Source organism: Sapajus apella, unplaced genomic scaffold (genome assembly GCF_009761245.1).
Source record: "Sapajus apella isolate SASKATOON/1434 unplaced genomic scaffold, GSC_monkey_1.0 scaffold5, whole genome shotgun sequence".
NCBI classification, from domain to species: domain Eukaryota; kingdom Metazoa; phylum Chordata; class Mammalia; order Primates; family Cebidae; genus Sapajus; species Sapajus apella.
The window spans coordinates 27,145,542-27,152,954 of record NW_022436945.1 but is presented as its reverse complement, the minus strand read 5'-3'; the positions used below and the strand labels follow the sequence as shown (position 1 = coordinate 27,152,954).

Below are 7,413 nucleotides of genomic sequence, written 5' to 3'. Positions count from 1 at the left end.
GAGAGAGAGAGCCGGGGCGGGGAGAGAGAGAGCCGGGGCGGGGAGAGCCGCGGTGGAGCCTGCTGGCCCCGGGGAAAGTGACGCGCTTCGCGGCGGGCACGCCTCCGATCCGTCTGCGGGTGTGCCACGGCGGGTGGGAGTGAGCGAGAAGGAACTGTGGGGCGGGGTGGGTTGCTGGAACCTGGTACAACTTCTTAGAAAGGCTTTGCCGTTGTCTCTGCTGCACCAGGTCGCAGCCAGCCTTGAGTTCCTGCCGCGCGCCAGGCACGTGTGAGGTGCTGGGAGACCAGGGTGACTGCACCCAGATAGGAGCCTGAAAATTACGTAGAAATTCAGAGGGTCTTGAACAGGTGGAAAAAAATCTTGAAAAAGAAAAACAAAGTGAGAAGACCAGTGGAACATAAGATAGAGACCAGAAACAAAAACACACGTATATGGACAATTTATTTCAGAGGCGCGGCTGCAGAGCGCGGGAGGAAACTATTTTGAGTTAATGGTGCTGGGTCAATGTGATATCCAGGTAGGGAAAAGAAAAAAGGGAACTTGGCACCCTATATCCCATCACACACAGCTATGAATTCCGGATCAATTATAGCTCTAAGTATGAAAGATAACGTGAAACTTACAGAAACTAGCATAGGAGCACATCTTCCTGACGCTGGGATCACCAAGCCTTAAAGAAAATGCATACACATAAGCATAAAAAGACATGTGCAAGAATATTTCTAGCAGCATTATTTGTAAAAGCCTCAAACTGGAAACAACCCAGATCACCATCAGCAATGCAATGGATAAATACTTGGTAATATATCCATACCATTTCATATAAATAAATCATGGTACATTAAAACAGTGATGCAAGTGAACTACGGTTATACACAACATCATGAATGAATCTCACAAACATTGAGCGATAGAGTTCAAACACCACCCTCCTTCAGCCCCCAGTACTGGATCAAGCATCTGTAGTCCCAGCTGCTTGGTGGTGGGGGAGCTGGAGGGAATCCTGCGGAGGAAGGATCGCTTGAGCCCGGGAGCTGGAGGCTGCAGTGAGCTGTGATTATGCCACTGCTGTCCATCCTGGGAGACAGAGAGAGAGCCTGTTAAAAAACAAACAAACAAAACCCCCCGACGAAATAGATAAAATTATAGGGAAAGGAAACAAATCAGTGAGTTTCAAGAGGTGTGGGGGAGGGGTTGACTACCAAGGGCACAAGGGAATTTGAGGAGTGGTGGAACTGTTCCATATCTTGATTGAGGGTGGTTTGCATTTATCAAAACTCATAGATATATGAGGATATATCTATGACTGTAGGATATAAAGAGTAAAGTTCACTGTATGTAAGTTATATCTCAATTTTTTTTTTTTTTTTTTTTTTTTTGATACAGAGTCTTGTTCTGTCGTCCAGGCTGGAGTGCAGTGGCACGATCTCGGCTTACTGCAATCTTCGCTGCCCAGGTTCAAGCAATTCTCCTGTCTCAGCCTCCGGAGTAGCTAGGACTACAGGCGCATGCCACCACGCCCACCTAATTTTCATATGTTAGTAGAGACGGGGTTTCACCATGTTGGTCAGACTGGTCTCAAACTCCTGATCCCAGGTGATCCACCTGCCTTGGCCTCCCAAAGTGCTGGGATTACAGGCGTGAGACACCGCGCCTGGCCATATCTCAGTTTTCTTTAAGTTTTAAGATTAAAAACTAAAAAGGAGGCAAAACTAATCTATGGATGTCGGCAGAGGGGACAGCTTTAGGAAGGAGGAAAAGTGCCTTCTGGGATTCTGGGACTGTTCTGTTTCTTGAACTGGACAATGGTCACACAGCTGTGTTTGCTTTGTAATATTCACTAAGCTTCAGTCTTACAAGTTTTGCATTTTCTGTATGTTCTTCAATTTTATTTTTATTATTATTATTTTTTGAGACACAGTGTCGCTCTGTCACCCAGGCTGGAGTGCAGTGGTGCAATCTTGGCTCATTGCAACCTCCCCATCCCGGGTTCAAGAGAGTCTCATGCCTCAGCCTCCTGAGTAGCTGGGATTACAGATGCGGGCCACCATGCCCGGCTTGTTTATTTATTTATTTGATTTATATATTTTTGAGACAGATTCTTGCTCTGTTGCCCATGCTGGAATGCAATGGTGGGATCCCAGCTCACTGTAACCTCCACCTCCTGTCTTCAAGTGATTCTCCTGCCTCAGCCTCCTGAGCAGCTGGGATTATAGACATGAGCCACCATGCCTAGCCTTTTTTTTTTTTTTTTTTTTTTTTTTTTTTTGTGGAGACCGGATTTCACCATGTTGGCCAGGCTGGTCATGAACTCCTGACCTGAAATGATCCTCCCACCTCAGCCTCCCAAAGTGTTGGAATTATAGGCATTAGCCACCACGCCCCGTCAATATGTTCTTGAATTTTAAAAAGAAAAAATATATATCCAGGATCTGTGATATCTGTTTAGGGTAATGGAGAGGCATATTAATCATGTAATCACAGCAGTTAATACATAATTACAAACTGATAAAATGCTGGAAGGAAAGCAAGGAGATGTGTGAGGTTGCAGGTAGCAGAGTCAACCTTAGCCCGGAAGCTTGCCTGAGCACTGGAAGCTTAAGAGAGATGTGAGGGCCAGGTGCTGTGGCTCGTGCCTGCAATCCCAGCACCTTGGGAGGCCCAGGTGGATGGATCATGAGCTCAGGAGTTCAAGACCAGCCTGGCCAACATGGTGAAACCCCATTTCCACTAAAAATACAAAAATTAGCCAGGCGTGGTGGCAGGTGCCTGTAATTTCAGCTACTCGGGAGGCTGAGGCAGATAATTGCCTGAATCTGGGAGGTGGAGGTTGGAGTGAGCCAAGATCGCACCACTGCACACTCCAGCCTGGGTGACAGAGTGAGACTCTGTCTCAAAAAAAAAAAAAAAAAAAACGGGGGAGAGAGAGAAAGATGTGAGGGAAGGGTGTAGTTAATGTGAGAGTGTGGTCCTTCCCCTGACTGCAAAGCCTGAGAGACTGGAGCACGGAGAAGAAGAGGAGGACAGTCTGCCTCAGTTTCCCCATATGTTAGGTGGTCTGCAGGTCCACTACACTCAGGGTCTCTCTTTTCTCTGCACCAGATAAACCTTCTCAGTCACACTCTTGAAAAAATTGCGGGACATGGAGGATCAGAGACTCAGGCAGGTCTCACACACCCTTATTGTCCTCTCAAATGCCAGTTTTCCCAGACAAGTGTGTGCAGCGTCCAGCCTTCTGCTAAGGTAGGAGGGGGGCTGGTGTGTGTCTAAATATCTCTGGGCCTCAGAGTCCACATCTGTCCTTCCATGATAAGAGATGTTTGCAGCTGAGTCTCTACGATGGTTCAAAACGTGGGAAGTGGTGTCTAAGGGGGTTATTTTGGCACGTTTTATTATAGGTATTATTATTTTATTAGATATATATTTATAATATAGATAGTATTACAGATTTATAAGATCTTTACCTTTTATTATAGATATATATATTTTTATTAGAAATTTTGGGCCCAGGATGACATCCAGTCAGAACTATTTTAACTTTGAGACAACAAGGAGCATTCCTTTACAGAAGCAAGGAAAGGAAGCAAGTGTAGTTTCCAAGCAGAGAGGAACTTTTAACTAGTAAGTTGCCAAATGGTAAATAAATTCTCAGCTGGGTGTGGTGCTCACACCTGTAATCCCAGCACTTTGGGAGTCCGAGGCTGCTGGATCACAAGGTCAGGAGTTCGAGACCAGCCTGACCAACATGGTGAAACCCCGTCTCTACTAAAAATAGAAAAATTAGCTGGGCGTGGTGGCTTGCTCCTGTAATCCCAGCTACTCAGGAGGCTGAGGCAAGAGAATTGCTTGAATCTGGGAAGCAGAGGTTGTAGTGAGCTGAAATCGGGCCACTGCACTCCAGCCTGGGTGACAGAGCAAGACTCTGTCTCGAAATAAATAAGTAAATAAATAAATAAATAAATTCTCTTTCCACACTGAGAAGGGCACCAAGGAGCAAATTTTTTAATATTCCTTTATAGATAAGATGCATACACATAAGCATAGTAAGACATCTGCGAGAATATTTCTAGCAGCATTACTTGTAAAAGCCTCAAACTGGAAACACTCCAGATGGCCATCAACAATACAGTGGATAAATACTTGGTAGTATGTCCATACCAATTCATATAAATAAATCATGGTACATTAAAACAGCAATGCAAGTGAACTACTGTTCACATACACAACATCATGAATGAATTTTTAGGTACTGCATTAAAAAACAATGCACACAGTCACACTCAGCGCACGCAGTCACACTCAGCGCACACAGTCACAGCGCACACACTCACAGCGCACACAGTCACACTCAGTGCACACAGTCACACTCAGCACACGCACTCACACTCAGTGCACACAGTCACACTCAGTGCATGCACTCACACTCAGTGCATGCAGTCACACTCAGTGCACACAGTCACAGTCACTCTATTCCTCCCATCTGCTTTTCATGTGAAGCAGGTGGTTGTGTCAGGGACTTTTCTGGGGTCGCCTGTAGCAAAGATGCTGACATTGGAGGTTCTGACAATGATGCTGCAGTGACCTAAAGCTGATAATTTCCTACGTATGACACCACAGTTATCATTTTACGTCTGTGGAGACCCACTTAGATTAGTAGATTGAAGAGGTGTTCTTAGGGAATAAGTCAGGCCTCTGTTGTAAATGAGGAAATGAGAGCACCTAAAACATAAGAACCTTTCTCCAAGACATACGGCTGGTTAATGACAGAGCCAAGACTCTCACTCCAGGTGTCCTGATAACCTAGTCAAACATTCATTCCCTCTCCCGTTCCCCTCAGCCCATTTCTGCACATATCCATTTCCAAGGAAGCTCCGTGAACTCTGGTAACCTGTTTCCATGTGATACTAGCCTGCTCTTGATGAAAAGCAAATATTAACCATGTTTGATATCGATGATGTTAGGTGATGCTTAAAATAACTTAATTTGTTTGTTCATGCTCCCTTGCTGCCTAGGAACGCACTCACATGAGTGTCCCAATTTTTTTGGAAGCCTTCCCAATGTCCTCAAATACCTTGTCAGCAATTCTATCAGTCCATTTTTATCCAGTCCAGAAAAAGTTCTTCCAAAACTTTTCATGATGGAATGTTTTAAATATTTACTAAAATTGATCCTTATGTAACCATCACGCAGCTCAGCAATGATCAATTCATGGCCAGTCTTGTTCCACTGCCCACTTCCCCCTCCCGTGTTAGTTGAAGGAAGATGCCAGATATCTTATCATTTCACTTATATATGTTTTGGCATGTATCTCTGAAACGTAAGAACACTTCAAAATAATCACAAAACCGTTATTTCACTTAAAATTTTACAAATTAAAGTAGTAATTTCTAAATACCGTCAAATGTCCCTTTAGTGTTTACATTTCCACATATCTATTAATTTATATTAATTATAATTTTATCTTAAATCTTAATTTTATAATTTTTTTGTGGTCTGCTTGAATCAGGAGTCAAATAATCTTCCCATGGCTTCATATATCTTTGAGGTCTCTTTTATTTTACAGATTCTGCCTCAATTTCCTTGCAGTTTATCTGCGGAAGAAACTAGGTTGTCTGTCCGCCAGGGTTTCCCAGTCTGGATTTTGCTGATTGCATCTCTGTTTTTGTTTTTTTTTTTCTTTGAGACAGAGTCTTGCTCTGTCACCCAGACTGGAGTGCAGTAGTGCGATCTCAGCTCACTGCAACCTCCGTCTCCCAGGTTCAAGTGATTCCCTTGCCTCAGCCTCCCAAGTAGCTGGGATTACAGGCGCACTCCACCATGCCCGACTAATTTTTTTGGTATTTCTTTAGTAGAGATGTGGTTTCACCATGTTGTTCAGGCTGGTCTGGAACTCCTGGCCTCAAGTTATCTGCACGCTTCGGCCTCCCAAAGTGCTGGGATTACAGGCATAAGCCACCGCGTTCGGCCAATCTCTGATGTTCTTTAGCAAGTTCCACTCCCTTCTGTCTTTCCTGTAAACTAGTTTTATTGTCCTTTGTTTTTATAGTCTCTCCCTCACTGGACTGACTTCCAGGAGGACAGAAATGGTGTCTTATTTATTTTTACCTACCTAGAGCCTAGCACTGTAAATTTCCAATAAATTGATAAAGAAATGAATATAAAGTCATGTGGCTGTTGTTTTTTTCTTTGTGTGGGAACAGAGAAAACTCTATAATCAGGCTGCCTGGAACTAGATCTTGACTCCACCCTTTATTCTCTGGAGACCTTGGGCAAGTCATTTAATCTCTCTTGGCAATGGTTTTCTTATTTCTAAAATGAAAGTAATAATACACAGGAAGTGATGTAGGGCTTGAATGAACAAATACATGTGAAATACTTAGCATCGTGCCTGGCATACAGTAAGTGCTCAATAATTGAATAAATAAATAAATATGGCTACTATTATGGAAGTCCTACTGGCTTTTCTGTATTAGTCAGGATAGGCTAAGTCAAGCTGAAGAAATAAATCAATCACTAAATCTCAAGACTGTGAAACCAGGGATTTTTTGCTTCCTCATGTTATATGTCCAGGGTGGTCGGTGAATGTTCCGTTCCACAGAAACCAGAAGGCTTCCATCTTGTGGCTCCTCCATCTTAATATGTGGCCTCTGCAGTTACCAAGGAAAGGGAAAAGAGTGGAGGTCGCTTAAGAAGTGATTCTTAAATGCTTTTGCTTGGAAGTGTCACGTGTTACTTGCACTCAATTTTTATTAGCTGGAGTTTGTCACACAAAACCACGCAACTGCAAGTGTGCTGGGAAAGACAGAGTACCCATGTGTTCAGGAAAGGGAAGATAATTGGATAGGAATGAACCCTTGTGGGCACTACCACACATCCTGTGTGGCCTGTATTTAAGTGTTAGGATGGTTGCAATCATCAGTGGGTTTTGTATATTTCTAAGCAAGTGATTTCAATTCTTAGTTGAAATTTAGAGCCGCTACCTGATAGAACAGTCTGTTTTCCTCCATTCAATAAAGTGATCCTTTTTCATATAAATCAGATCATGTTCTCTTGTGTTTCAGTCCTCTTCTGCTTTATAATGTATTTAGGATAAAATCTATATCTTAAACTTTCTTCTTAATCTTTTCCCTAATCTGATTGCCCGCTGTTTTTCTCCCTCACTCACTGTGATCAGCCATGCTATTCTCTGAGCTGACCCTTAAACATATCAAGCAAGGGCTGGTCGAAGGCCTATATCTGCATTGCCCTCCCCCAGATATTCCCATAACAAGTGTCCACATTTAATTCAGGCTTTTGCTAAAATACTAGCTCATCAGGAAGATCTCTCTTCTGTAAAGTGCTGGTAAGTGTTTAACAACTGGCTGTCTGGGATAAAAAGCTCTGACTTACAGTATTTGCCAATTTCCATGG

At 43.4% G+C, this 7,413-nt stretch overlaps 1 long non-coding RNA gene across 1 annotated transcript in view; it reads left to right on the top strand.

Moving 5' to 3' along the window:
• Window positions 1-6,065, top strand: part of LOC116548239 — an 11,435-nt gene extending 5,370 nt beyond the window's left edge. The window contains exon 3 of the long non-coding RNA XR_004267362.1: window positions 6,050-6,065. This is a non-coding gene — a long non-coding RNA (uncharacterized LOC116548239). The remainder of the gene's footprint in view (window positions 1-6,049) is intronic.
• Window positions 6,066-7,413: the final 1,348 nt, after the last annotated feature.